Consider the following 15,861-nt stretch of genomic DNA (forward strand, 5'->3'; position numbering starts at 1 on the left):
CGTGTTATGTAGAAATCATGAATTTTTGGAGCCAGTTTAGCCACAACCCACATGTTAGTGTAGTGTATTATCATGGAGTGCATTCATAACTAACAACTCTAACATCACCCTCCCACAATCCAATGAGAAGCTAGAAACATTATTGTCTCCCTCACTTGATCAGATCTAGTCCCACTATGATATGCAAAATAATCATGCATCAATGCATCTCTAATGGATTTGATAGATCTCAATCCCATGATAGCGTGATGATCGTTGATCTTTCTTTAGGAATATTAGACCTAGACTTAGGAAAAAATAAAATGATGGGACTAGATGATTACTAGGAGAATGGGGTTGGTTTGTGACGAGACTCAACACATCAAGTTATGACTTAAAATATATTTGACTATAATACCGGGTCAACTTAAAAACATAATGTAGGCTTAAGGGTTTAGGGTTTAATACAATGCAAGCTTAGGCCTAGCCATTATTTTAAAGGTTTATATAACTATTACAAGGGTTTATAGTTATAAAATTATATTTTAGCATTTGGTTATTGTTAATGCATTTGATTGTGTTTTGGAGTCTGTTTTTTTATCAAAAGTTTTTTCCTCATTTATGCGTTGTACTATGTTCTTCAATTTCTATTTTACATGTTTAAATTTATTATAATCCATCTTCATTATGTAGTTGTTGAATGGATTGAAAAGGAATTTTTGCACAACTTTCCTCATTGGATCAATATAGGAATTTTTTTTTGCTACCTTGCTTCCTTTTAGTATTTTTCAAGCTATAGCTTTATCATGTTATTTCTACTTTTCAATAGTGCAAATGCACTATAGCCATAATCATTCATTTAGTCACTTTTTTGTATCCCATTAAGATGCAAATACTTCAAGTGCTTATCACATTCAATGCATGTAGAAATATAGGAGGGATTTCTTCCTCACAATTTTCATGTTTAATTTCTCTCTCTTGTAGACACTACTTCCTCTTCTTCAACATCATTCTTAATAGTTCCATTAGTTTTTCTCACTATTGACATACTTATGACCATAGAAGAAATAGTCTACAAAAAATAGCGATTATACCTAATTAATCAGAAATCGCTTAGGTCGTAGATTTTTTCCCCAATTTTTGAAAAAAAATTGTGTTTTTAAGGTCAATGATTTAATCAACATTTAAATCATAATTAAATCATCCAATCAATCGAATAAAATTAAAAAATTAAAAAACATAAAATGGACACTAAAACCCAAAAGAAAACCACGAACTGTTGAAAAAACCCTACGAAATGCCTATATAGTGAGAAACAACCAAAAATTGTATGAAAGGGATTCAAGAAGGCGCAATGAGTGGACAGAGCTCTACGAATTTGGGAAGTATGACGAAGGAAGTTCTTTGAATTTGGTGAGACCTCCAGAGCCACATATTTGCTAATACCAAGTATGTTATCTTTTCTATTGCATTGAAGAAGAGCCTCTAAACCTTTTTTTTTTTCTAAATGTAGATTAGGTAGCATATTTTTCCATTAAATATAGCGTAGATTGGTTAGTAAAATCATAGCAACATTAATCATTTACAAATTATGTTTATCAATAGTTCTACCAATGTTATATATATTTAAAATAATTAAGTCTGAGTTCTAGCCTGTGTTTACTAATCTTTGAAACATCACCCAACAAAACCAGTAATAAATGCTTCCTCATACATGTCCAGTAAAGGTTTGAACTTGTCTGAATATCTCAAGTTTGCTAGATAAGGATTTGTATGAATAGTCTGAAAAAATAGATTAATAATTCATATTCTTTTGTGTGAGTAAAAATTTCTAACAATAATATGAGGAAGACGGAAAATTTGCATACTTCACTGGTTGTTACTTTAGAAAAACCACCAACTTAACAAGCTAAAATTCAACACCTAAACCAGTTGGCATTACATTTAGACACCACTATCAAACCTAGCATACAGACCTACAGACTTGTTACATCATAGTTTCCATCACCAATGGAAATGCGTAGTTTATATCTAAAGGAAAAGCATACATAGTGTCTATATAATGTGCTCCCATTCTAACCCTACTTCAGCAAGATGTAGAAACTCATCATTTGAATGTCTGCTATAATTTTCCACTTTAGCACCTATTTTCTTTTTTGTTGTTCCAATTTCACTCAAGATAATCTATATTTTAACATACCCTGATATTGTTTTGCATTTATCCTAGCGTATTGTAGCTTCCTTTTAAAATATTTATGTACAAACATCACAACCATACTACATCTTTGACTAGTTTTTTTTGAATGATTTTCAAAAAATCTGAAAATAAGAAAATGAAATACCTACCTTACTGAACAACTCATCTTATGTCATTCCTCAAACTTTAAGCCTTTAGCTTATAATGACAAATCAAATGTGTATTTTTGAAACTCAAGGTTGCTTGTTGTTGCAAGATGGTTTGTTGCAAGATAGCTATAACTTTGAAACAAGGAAATATATATCATTGATAATAAAATCTAGAAACATTTTCTTTAAACGTTTGACCAATAGGCGAATGTGCAGTTGTAATTTGTAATGCAGGCATTAAAATTGGCCATAAAGTCACTAACCACTTCTTGATGATTCTTAGAAGTCACTAAATTGCGAGCATCACTTATCAAAACATAACTACAAAATTAAAATGTTTTTGCATATTTGATTCTTGATCACAATGCCACATCTGAAAGACTTTGTGTGGACATATTGCACACCAATTGCTAGTAGGACAAGGGTTAAATGCAATGGTTGTCTAAATGATATCAATGGTGGAATTTATCATTTCAAATGGCATTTGTCAAACCAATGAGGAAATAAATATGAGACTTGAAAACTATGCCTTGCAGATGTCTCATATCAAGCAAAGTAGTCTCTTGATGGGATTGTTAAGATGAAGGCCAAAAAGGAGAGAAATAGGGTTGAACCAGGTTCTAGTTCTATAGATGCTAGGATGAATTGTTTGGGTGAGGAGGATGGTGAAGATAAGGGTTTTACCTGGAATCTGGGTCACTAACTTCTTCTATAGCACACAGACTAAACACAAGTGGAGGAAACATTAATGATTTCTTCCAACCTCGTACTACACTAATATCATAAACCACTTTGGAGAGTACCGGATGGAGGAAAACGATCCATGAAAAATCAAATAAGGTAATTGGTAATTTTTGGTACTCTAGCTTGTCATTCCATGCTTCTAGATCTCCATCTTGGAAAGCTATGGAAAACGCTATTGCAGTTAGAGGTTTTGGGTTTCAACCCCCATATTATGAGTCATTGAGGGTTGGTATGCTCAAAAATGCAGTATGAGATGTTGAAGATGTTGTTAAAGAGAATCAGTTATAATGTGCCATTACTAGTTGCAACATATTGTCAGATGGTTGGACAAATAGAAGGAACCAAACCCTCATTAACTTCCTTGTCTCTTGTGAGATTGGAACTTTTTTTTTAAATATGTGGATGCATCTAATGTAATCAAATCTGTAGCTACATTGTTTGAGATGTATGACATGGTAGTCACTAATGTACGGCCACAAAATGTGGTTCAAATTATCATAGAAAATGTTGTTGCTAGGAGACTTATGACAGATAAATACCCCTCTATGTTTTTTACACCATGTGCAACACATTGCCTTGATCTAACCTTAGAGAATATTGAAAAAAGTAAATGGTTAAGGAGGCATTTCAAAAGGCTCACAAAGTTACCAAATTTATTTATAATCACATGAGGATTTTGTCTTAAATGCACTCTTTCACATGAGGCAAGGAGTTAGCTCGACCAGGGGTGACAAGATTTCCAACACACTTCCTTGCATTCCAGAAACTATGTGAACAAAAAAGTAATTTGATGTGAATGTTTGTTTCAATTGGGTGGATGGAGTCTAGCTTCTCAAATCAATCAAATGGCATAGCAATGGTAGAGTACATGCAGTCTACCATCTTTGAAGAATAGATTGAACAATTTGTAAAATTTTAGAGCCTTCGGTAAAAGTCTTGCAACTAGTGGATGGGTAAAAATCCCTCATGGAATATGTGTATCAGGTCATGGATAGGGATAAGGAAGTGATAAGGAGTAAGATGGCAAATAAAAGGGAGAGGTATATGTCATTGTGGGACATAATTGATAAGGGATGGACAAATGCACTCTCCTCGCCGTGTTGCGGGATACTTTCTCAATCCATCGTTATTCTACAAGACCCCATTCATGGATATTTATGTTGAGATCAAACAAGGCTTCTTCAAGTGCATGGACACAATATTTCCAAACCAAGATAAATTTAATGCAGCTATGTTAGAGTTAGAAATGTACAAGGAGGCTAGGGTTTTTCTCTCTTCTAGGGATGCCATGGAATGTAGAAAGACCTTTCAGCTAGGTAGAATCTATAAAATTTTGACAATCTCTTTATTTTTCCAACATGGTCATTGGATTTGTTAATATTTTAAGATATTCTTACAATATCATCCCCATATAATGTGTTTTTTAGCTCAATTGCAGGCTTCTTTTAGTGACGAATTAACAAATTTTAGGTGGATGGCAATGCACATTTTTAGCCAACCCTGCAGCTCATACACTTATGAGCATAATTGGAGTGTTTTTGAACATACACATTCCAATAAACGCAACCGCCTAACACAACAATAGATGAATGACTTGGTTTTTGTTCACCACAACCTCTGCTTGAAGCTAAATAAAACTCAAGGTAAGAATATTAATATATACTTTTATTTAGTTGAAATTGTATTCATTGTGTTTTTCAATTGTAAGGAAAAGACTAATTTCTCAATGGGCAAAATCTAGAATTATTGAGGAAGACAAGCCAATTGAGCTCGATGAGATAGATCTAGAGTCTGAGTGGATTGTTGTTGTTGTTTTTGTTGTTGTTGATGATGATGATACTCCGCTTGAGCCTGAAAAATTTGATCTTGTGAGCATGGCCAACATGGATCCTGAATGGATTGAACAAGTTAGGATAGTGTCTCACCTGGGAGCTTCATTATCAAGGCCTCCTACCCTCTAGCATGTCATTTCAACTACAATTGATTTTTTTAAATTTAGTACTTAGTATAATTTTGGCTTTGTAAAATGCCACAAACTACATTGTAATCGATATTTTGAAAACTGTCACTATCTAGATATTATTTATGTTGTGGTATTTTTTATGCAGTGTAATCAATTATGTGAATATAAACAACGAAAAATATATCCTCTACAATTACTGTGTTGAAGTCTCTATTTTATTTTCCTACAATATCTCTACGCTATTAAAATACCCTTAAATATATTAAAAAGGTAGTTTTTGATTGTTTATATGTAATTTTTATGTCTTTTTGTTCATATTTTTTCTTGATTTTTTCAAAAAAATCTTCTACTTTTGTTTTGTTGATTAATTCCCCAGATGATTAACGCTTATATGCTTACAACTATTTTTATCACTCTTATAAAACTTATGACCTCTTCTTCAACATCATTCTAAATAACCATTTTTTTCGTGTAGCCACTTCTTCCTCTTCTTCAACATCATTCTCAATAACCATTTGTTTCTCTATCACAATGTCAATATAGGTCTTTCTTTCTTTTCTCCTCCTCTTTTGAGGAGAGTGATTTTTTATTTATTTTGGGTTAAAGAAGTTTGCCACATTTTAAAATAGTATTAGTCACATTTCTATTTCTTTATCTTGTGGCATGACCCTGCACGAATCTTCTAGGTATGACCTTGCATGGATCTTGTAGTGAAAATATTCATTGCTCAATATATAGTAAATGTTGCATAGCTTTCTTAACTATAAAAGGTTCCAACAAATGAACATCTTACTTAGTTTTCTCATTAAGTTTGTTGATGTAGAATTTGAATCTTTAATAAGGTGTTGCATCTTATATTTAAATTGCCAACACCATATGCTCAATATCAGATTAAGATAAAAAAATAAAAAACAATTCAAATTTTCCAATTGAGTGAAATGATTTCCCTTCCATGGTTTCTTATTGTGGATTTCTAAGTCACTAGTAAATTCCTTCCAACCAAGTACCTACCTTTGCTTGTCACCATGTTCCATTTTCTAGTATATCATAAACCCAAAAATATTATTCTACGAGAATTATCCATGAAGTTACATTTTTCTATTGAAACTTAAATCAAAAAAAAAATTGTAGGTTTAATTTTGAAGCTTGAAAATTTTTCCCTATTCAAATTGATTTTATTTTTTTGTTGTTACACTCACCTAAGGGAGTTAGTTGGTAATTAAATTTTTACTATAGTTCTTGTTTAAATCCACCCAAATGCCCATTTAAACATATTACAAGTGGGTTAAAAATATTTTATAAATTTGTGAGGGTTTCACATCCCAGTATAATTTGTTCCTTGACTTTAGGTGGTCGATAATTAATATAATTATTAGACTTATTATTTACAAAGAAAAAACTAATTTGTGTAGAAGATTACATGGATTTTGTTATTTTTTATTTTTTGAATTCTAAATTTATATTAGATATGGGGGAAAAGTTTATAGAGAAAGTTGGAATTATCAATGTATAAAATGTGAATTATAACTTTAATTCGATGTCTCTTCTTTGACCAATATTTGACCACTAATTTATATAAAAAACATTTCCTCTAATTAAAAACTATAAATAATTAACCCTATCTAATTTTTCAAGAGATTGTCACAAATGCTAAAAACTAAAAAAATTCTATAAAAATGTGGCCTATAGAGCAATTTAATGAAAGATCATCAACTAACAATAAAAATATTAAAAGAATCATAGAAAGCTAAAAAATTATTATAACTTCTACATATATTTACTTAAGATGATGAAAAATGTAGTCAAATTCACAATGGTTTGTAAGTTATGGTAAAAACATAATTCTTGACCCTAGTCACCACCCTATTACCACTTCTTGGAATATTTTTTTGAAATAAGAATCAAACCACTTCAAGGAGGTGACCTTAAAAAAAAGAACATGAGATATTATGAAATTAATCTTACAACTTATAATGGTTTGGAAGAGTATTTATCTTCCTTACTTTATTGTTCTAAAGAATTAATTAGAGGTAATTAATGGAAATATTAAGGTTAGTGTAAGGAGCTAACTTTAATTGGTTAAATAATTAGAATTTTGTTATGGAAACTCAAGTTTAGATCTACATATGGACATCAAATTTGGAATTCTAAATGGTGTCTTTTGGTCTTTCCATAGTTGACTTTTAATGTATCTATCAAATTTATAAATTAAGTAGGTATGGAAGTAGTGACTCTTGGTATTCCATAAATAATTTCATGTGTTTCTAATAAGTTATCACAAGATCTTGTACTGGTCTCAGATAGATGTTCATATTAGTAGAATATTTATAAATTTTATTCAACAGGAATAAATCAAGATTGAACATGTCAGGAGTGCTTAACTTATTATATTGAAAAAGATGAATATTAGAGACAATAAAAAATTACTCCGCATTTATAATTATGTATGTATGTATGTATGTATGTATGTATGTGTGCGTGTATGTATGTATAATATATTTTAAATTAGTAAAGTAAATTACTGGTATATGTTCGTATGTATAAAATATTTTTTTTTTAAAGTGGATAAAATAAAATCACATAATAAAAAACAATACAAAATTTAGATAAAATCTAAACCAAAACTTAGAAATGTATCATGTTGATGTTAGGCCCAATATGGAAAGTTAATGAACTAAGAGGGGAGGGGTGAATCAGTACTTCAAAACATTTCTTCAATAATAACTTTACTGTTTTGCATAAACTGAATAGTGCAGTAACATAATATAAGGCTAAAACAAATAGATAACAATCATACATGATTCACTCCATAACACATATATTTTGGTTATGCAGAAACTCTTGGTTAGAGAGAAAAAATGCGGTGGGGATGGCACCCACAACTTCACTACTGCAATAATAAAGGTTGCCCGGTTAGAGGTACATGTTTAGCTATTTCTGATAGCTTACCCTGTTAGGAGTATCAAGATCTGTTAGATCTACCTTGCTAAAGGATTTTACAACACTTAATCTAAATGTTGCACCTGGTTAGAGGCTTTATAATTTATAGACTTGATTAGAGTCTTTTACCATGTTTAAGGTTTCTCTTACAACTTCAAAATATTACAATAAAATCATTACAAATATCTGCAACTTTACATCTGGAATGTTATAGAAAATTCTATGTGCTCAGAATAAGATTACCTTGCTTATAGCATACCTCGGTAACCCATATAGTAACTTGGTAAACCCTTCTGTTTACTCTATTCTTTTACTGTTCTTTGAAATCCTTCTCGGTGACCTCTGTGTCTCTGTAATAGTCATCACACTTAGTTCTTTCACATGTCTTGCTTTGTATATTTCTATATCTTCCTTTCTGTCATGTACATGTATATATCTGATCTTAATCCATGTTGTATAAATATATCTCTTATGTCGGTGATCCATTCATTGCTTCGATCTTACAAATATATTTTATCAAATGAATAATCATGCAAAATATTTCATTGGTTAGATGACCTCAAAATCATACACAATCTTTAAGTGCAATTTCCAATGTGATAACGGTTCTATGTGCCTCGATCTTGTAACACGTTTTCATATGTATGTCCAGGTTCAATGAATCTGGTAACACATTTCACTCGGTGTGTCATCTTTGTTGCTCGGTAGACATGGAATGATACTCGATAGACAGCTCGATGTACACTACACTCTGAGACTACTTTCTTCTATAACTGACTGGACTATGCATATCGACTGAATATTTTGGTAGTAGTAATAGACTAGAGTATATAGAATAACTTTGAACATAAAACTAATGGCAACTTGATAAGTAGTAACAATCTCCCCTTTTGACATTAGTTGAGATGTTTGACAAAAACTAATTTCAAAGTTATAACTCAACAATCTATATACTTGCAAAATTTGACTATACTAACAGTATATACAATAGTCAATGAAATAGTAAATCCAGATATACTCCCCTTATCGATATACTGTACAAAACTTCTGAAATAGTAAATCTAGATATACTCCCCTAATACTGTATCACTCCCCCTTTTTTGACAAAAATTAAAATTTAGTTACCATTCGGTGGTGGCAACTGATCAAAAATGGATTTGTACTTGGTCCGTGCTTCAGTGAGAGCGATAGAGAGTGCATCCTTTACACTGTCCATTAAAGAATTATGCACTTGAATATCAGCCAATAATGATATTAAGCCATCTAGAGTGCTTCCCTCTGGTGTAGTAGACAAGTATGTGGCTCGGTTGATCTGTTCCTGGATGGATGAAAGATGAGGAAGGAATAATGTCTGAAGTGTCATTATGTCCATCTTGATCTTGTGTTCTTCATTTCTGAGGTCCAATTGTTGAGCCATGAGCTATTGTAGCTTTGTATAGAAATTCTGAACTGAATTGGGCTTTGTGGTCAACTTATTTGAGAGATCGGTGATCTCTTTCTCAATTGCCTCTATTTTATTTTTTATGTCTTTAATGAATAAAGAAAATGTACAGAGTTTCTGAAATAAATAAAGAATGTGCTTGAGTTGAGGAGTCAACTCAGCAATAAATTTGACAAGTTTAACTTTGCTAATAGCTATCGCTTTCTGTACCTCTTCTATCATTTTTGCAGTGAGTTCCTTGTCTTTTAGCTTGCTCAAATATTTCGATGCATCTACTCCAGATGTCTCTATCTTTGTTAGGAGTTCATCCAGTTGAATGTGGATGGTTGCATCTATTGACACTGTAGCTTCAGGTAGCATATCTATTAAGAGTGCTTTCACCTTCTAAAGTACTTTATTCTTATTTTGAATCACCATTTGCTTCTCTTGTTCGGCCTTTGCTTTGCATAGTTCACCGAAATCAATGAGTGCTTGCCCCTTTAATTTTGATATGTCTACATTGGGCAACACTATTGGTTTTGACAAATCAACTTTTAAACTATGTTGTTTCATCTTCTTTTCTTTACCTTTCACCGATGGAAATAAGACAATGGCTTGTGAGGCTTGATGAACCTCGGTAGGTTGCTCAGTAGAGGCAACACTTAGGTCGGTTTCTTATGCCTCTCTAGAGTCCTTTGGTGTCTCGGTACTCGGTGTCTCAGTTACAACATTTTCAGTGCTAGAAGGTGCTTGAGATGTCTGTTCTTGAGTAGTACCTTCTCCTGCTGTAGACTTGTGACTTTCGGTGTCTTGATCTATATCCTAAGGGGTTTCAGTTGAGATAGGTTGATTGACCGGAGGATAAGGCTGAACTTGTTCCAAGACTCATTCACTGGATACAAGTTTTGCATATGCATTGCCTTCTATCATTTCTTGTTCTGGTGCCTTTGTATCCATGATATCTTCATCTATTTGAAAGGTGTCAAAAAGGTCTTGCTTGGAAACATCAAGATCTTGCTCGGTGACATCAACAATTTCAACTTCAACTTGCTCACCAACATCCTTGATTTTAAAGATTTCCTACCACTTTGCTTTTGTCTCATTTTCTACTTCAATATACAGCCCATCCATCAGTTTCAAGGCTCTTTGTTTGATGAGAAACTTTGAGTTATAGGTTGTCAAATGTTCTTTTATTTCAGCTACTGACATGTCAAGAAAGAGATGTACTAGACTTCTTTCTCTGATGTGTTTCTCCGAGTCCATTGCATACTTCCACCTATTGTCAATATGTAAATATAATTTATTTGGAAGTGACTTAGATAGTTCCAATGGAGCTAATTAGAATTTTAGAAGTGTGCAGATGGCAGCTTCTTCAATTTGTCTCTTTTCATCATTATTTCTGGTTTCATACTTGACATATCTGAATGATCTGAATCCACCATATTCTTTCAGATTAGCACAAAAATTTTCAACACTATGTACATTTACCTTCTTGCTCTTGACAATCTGAAATTTGCTTGCATCCTCAGATTCGGTGTCACTAGACTCTTTTGCCAAAATGAGTCTCCAAGTAGTTTTCTTGTAAGTTTTTGTTACCTTAGGAACAATAACACTCTTTGCTTTCTTACTCGGTGAGGCTGCAGATGCTCTAGTGTTAGGTCGCTTTGCTGGTGGAGTCATTGAGGCCTTTGATGTGTCTTGTTTCTTTCTTTTCAACACTTTTCCCTTAGGCAATTTGGTGCTCAATGTTATAGCTTCCTATTGGGCTTCAAATTCCTCTTCGGTAATGGCTAAAGTGCCTTTGACAGGTGTGGAGGAAGAGTCTTCTCTGAATTTCTCTGATAATGCCTTTATCATCTTTGTTGGCTTTCTTATAGCTTTGGGTACTACAATGCTCATTTTTACTTTTTCCTTCACTTCTTCATAGGTTCCATACCTCATCTCGGTAGCATGTCTTGGCAATATAAGAAATGCATCAATTTGTTATTGTGTGATGTCAAGATCAATCTCGTAACCCATCGGTGACAAAGATTAAGTTCTTGGTTCCACAGCATTCACATAACAGTAATCAGTGTCAACTTCAAAACATATGTCATTTTTGTATTTCTCCACTAGTTGGGGTGGAATCCGGTACCTGTTATGCATTTTCTCTTGAAACTTACTGAAGTAATCATCCATAATATCATTAAGATTATCACCTAACTTCTTCATCAAGTCATTAATCTGATGGGTGATTGCGCGATGTAGTTCCCAAACAACTTTACAGACTGATGGAAAGAATTTTTCAAAATAGAAATACATGCATACAAGTAATGATCCAAACTTTAGTGTATTAACTGAGTTGTTCTTCTTCGGCTTCCTAATGGTGTTCAGATTCTCAAACAGGTTTTTCAGCAACACCTCACAAAGATCAATTTTCATTCCCTTTTTCATAATTTTGTATGCTAGGTCTACTGCTGCACAGGGTACATCGTTTTCCCTTGCCGATTGGAAGAAACAGTGGCCTATTACTCTAATGGAAAATTTTAGTTCTTCATCTATGACATTGTTCAATTTTAGTCCTCTGCAATCTGATTCCACTCCGGTTAAACTGATCAATTCCTTCTGTGATATCATCTTTTGGGCTCGAGAATGATCATAAATAAGGTAACCGGTAATCAGATGAATGATTTCCTTGGTAATCTTAAATGGTTTCTCTTCTAGCCACATGAAATCATCGTCAACTTTGCTTAGAACAAACCTGACCCACTGGGGTTTGAACACATGGGGATAGGTTAGGGCTTCAGTTAATCCCTTGATCTTAATGTGCTCATACTTGCTATTCAATTTACCATCTATGGATAATTCATCATAGGTGTCTTTGATTTCAACATGACCAAGTTCTTCAACACGACATTTGCTGAAGAATCTCACATCCTCGACTAATAACACTCTATCCGAGATGAGTGAAAATACAATTTTATCATCCGATTCAGAAGCAACTTTGGAAGTTAACGAGTATTTTAGTGAGGGCTTCTCAACATTCTTGACAACAATGGGATCTTGGATCTTAGGTGCCATTTGTAGATTTCTGATAAAAACTAACAAAAGATCCTTAGGGTTTCAGGATTTTCAAACAGCAGACGCTTCACATGTAGCAGATAATAATAACTTGATAAGATCGATAAACCAACTTAACAATGCATTGAGATTGATGTAAATACCTTGAATTTGCTTTGTAGGAGATTTGATCACCTTAGATTCGCATTTCTCTGCTCTCTCAAAAACTTGGTAAGTAAAAATGACCTGCGTAAATGCTTTAAGTACATAATATGCCTTATCAGGCTCCGTGCAAGTTAGGTAAAAAACATTAAATGCACTCGGTTCCACTAAACTTTCTTTCCTTTTTCCGCTTTAACCGAGTAACCAAACTTCCTTCATTTACCGACTTGACAAGTTTTCTGTATTGTGCTCCAAAAGACTTTGATAGAATTTCAAACTTACTAATACATCTTTAACTATGCAGATTTTAAATTAAGTACATAATAGAATAGGAATTGTTAAGATTTAACCTTGAGAGAATGCAGTCCCTTCATACCTTTACCAATTAATTTGGAATAGGTGCACCTAACTCGGTAGGTAAGGTGCTTTGTCCATTTGACACAATTTCCTTCTTTTTCCGAATCATCTGTAATTTGTCTTTTATTTCCTCAGTGCCTTTTCTAGGTTGATCTCTGCAATCTCCAGCCAAGTGTCCAACTTTGTGACAATGAAAACATGCCATACCAAGATTTCTCCATGATCTTCGGTTGTTCATCCCAAACCTTATAAAGCAGTTGGCACTTATATGTCCATATCTTCCACAACATTCACACCATATCCTTGTATTGTAATCCCATGGTACTGCAGAATACTATCGGTAAGGATTTGTGTGAGCTCGGTAACCTCTAGAATTTTCTCGGTGTGCAGACCACATGTAGTTCTTTTGCTTAAACCAACACTTCTCAGTACTATGTCCATATCTATTGCAGTTTTTACAAAACCCATTGAATTTTGCCTTCTGATAATTGTTAACAAACTTTGTCGTACATTAATTAGATGTGTGACCATATTTATTGTAGTTGTAACAATAACCATTGGACTTAGTGACATTCGGTTGCTTACCTTTTCTGATTTGGCACATATTGGTAGTGTGACCTTGATTTCCACAGTAGTTACAAATAGGCTTCTTTCTTTTGATTCCAGCTTGCTTTGATGATTCTCCTCTCTCGGTAGTATGAATTCCCTTCTTGGTAGAGTCTTTTCCTTTGTAACCGAGCCCTGCATCTTTGTTGGGTCTTCTTGTATTCAGTTGCTCATCCAACATCTTTGATGCTTCATAACTCTTCTTTAGTGTTCCTTTGGATTTCTTCTCTGTTTCAAGTTCATTGGTCAACCTTGATACTTCAAGTTTCAATGCTTGATTCTCACCATCTTTTAGATTTGCTTCATGATGTGCATAGCCTAGTTGATCTAACAGGTTTTGTTGAATTCCAGTCATCCTTGTGATTTCATCACTCTTATTAGATACTAAGACTTCAAGATGTTGTTTCTCTCTTTCTAGATCTCTTACTTTATCCTCGATTGTCCTCAATGAATCAATATTTTCAGTCATCTGTGTGCTGAAATGTTCATGTTCTCTTTTCATTGCTTTTAGTTGATCAGCCAATGCTTTGTTCTTTTCTTTCAATACTCCAATCATTTCTTCGGTCTATTCAAATATACTATTTTCAGATGATTTCTCAATTTGTTCCACTAACTCTTGAGAGTCCTGCAAATCATCAGATAATCTTCTTCTCACTTTTAGAGATTTTTGCATTTGCCTTTGCATGTCTGCAATCACTTGATTAGCATGATCCATCTCTTCTTGCAGATACACAATCCTCCGAGATTGTTTATAGCCTTCCATTGATAATATCTTTCACTTTAGGCAGTTAAACCCTTTTCCAAGATCTACCTTGCTAAAGGATTTTCCAACACTTAATCTAAATGTTGCACCTGGTTAGAGGCTTTACAATTTATAGACTTGATTAGAGTCTTTTACCCTATAAAACGTTTCTCTTACAACTTCAAAATATTACAATAAAATCATTACAAATATCTGCAACTTTACATCTGGAATGTTATAGCAGATTCTATGTGCTCAGAATAAGATTACCTTGCTTATAGCATACCTCGACAACCCATATAGTAACTCGGTAAACCCTTATGTTTACTCTATTCTTTTACTGTTCTCTGAAATCCTTCTCGGTGACCTCTGTGTCTCTGTAACAGTCATAACACTTAGTACTTTCACATGTCTTTCTTTTTATATTTCTATATCTTCCTTTCTGTCATGCTACATGTATATATCTGATCTTAATCCATGTTGTATAAATAGATCTCTTATGTCAGTGATCCATTCATTGCTTCAATCTTACAAATATATTTTATCGAATGAATAATCATGCAAAATATTTCATTTGTTAGATGACCTCAAAATCATACACAATCTTTAAGTGCAATTTCCAATGTGATAACGGTTCTATGTGCCTCGATCTTGTAACACATTTTCATATGGATGTCCAGGTGCAATGAATCTGGTAACACGTTTCACTTGGTGTATATCAACTCTGCTGCTCGGTAGACAAGGAATGATACTCAGTAGACAGCTCGGTGTATACTACACTCTAAGACTACTTTCTTCTATAACCGACTAGACTGTGCATACCGACTGAATATTTCGATAGTAGTAACCGACTAGAGTATATAGAATAACTTTGAACATAAAACTAATGCCAAATTGATAAGTAGTAACAATTGAAATAGAGAGGAAAGGAAGAGAGATGGAGAAAGAGATAGAAAAGATTAGAAAAGGTGAAAAAGAGAAAAGGATAGAGAGAAAATTTGCATATAACAATAATACTTTTCTATCAATACATTGATGGGATTCTCACTCATCAATACACAATATGTGATTTTCATTTATAATACATTGATCTATAAATAAAAACATTTTTTATACCGAAGGTGTTACCTATATGAGATTGAGGAGCTCACTTTGTTCATCAACGGTCCACAGTCATCAAGAGATAAAGAAAGGCAATTGTACTCTCTACAGCCATCGATTCATTTTTGTCGGTGCATGTTACTCATCACCTACCTTCATAGAATCAAAACTATTTTCTAAAGCATGTTATTCTAACAATATTTAATGATTTCTACTTCAAGCTGCACTTATTAAGGATTTAGAGAATCCTTGTTTGACTTGATTAGACCATCACAATCACCACAAATCACAAGGCCAATTGGGACATCCTTTGGCATCACTTCCTATAGATTGGCTTAAACTATTGAGTTGGTTCAACTTGTTTCACAATCAAAAAAAACAAAGGACCATTCAATCATGTTTTTCTTATCATATATTTAGCTTCACATTTTGTATTCTTTACTTCAATGATGTTTTATAAAA

Source organism: Cryptomeria japonica, chromosome 8 (genome assembly GCF_030272615.1).
Source record: "Cryptomeria japonica chromosome 8, Sugi_1.0, whole genome shotgun sequence".
Taxonomy (NCBI): Eukaryota; Viridiplantae; Streptophyta; class Pinopsida; order Cupressales; family Cupressaceae; genus Cryptomeria; species Cryptomeria japonica.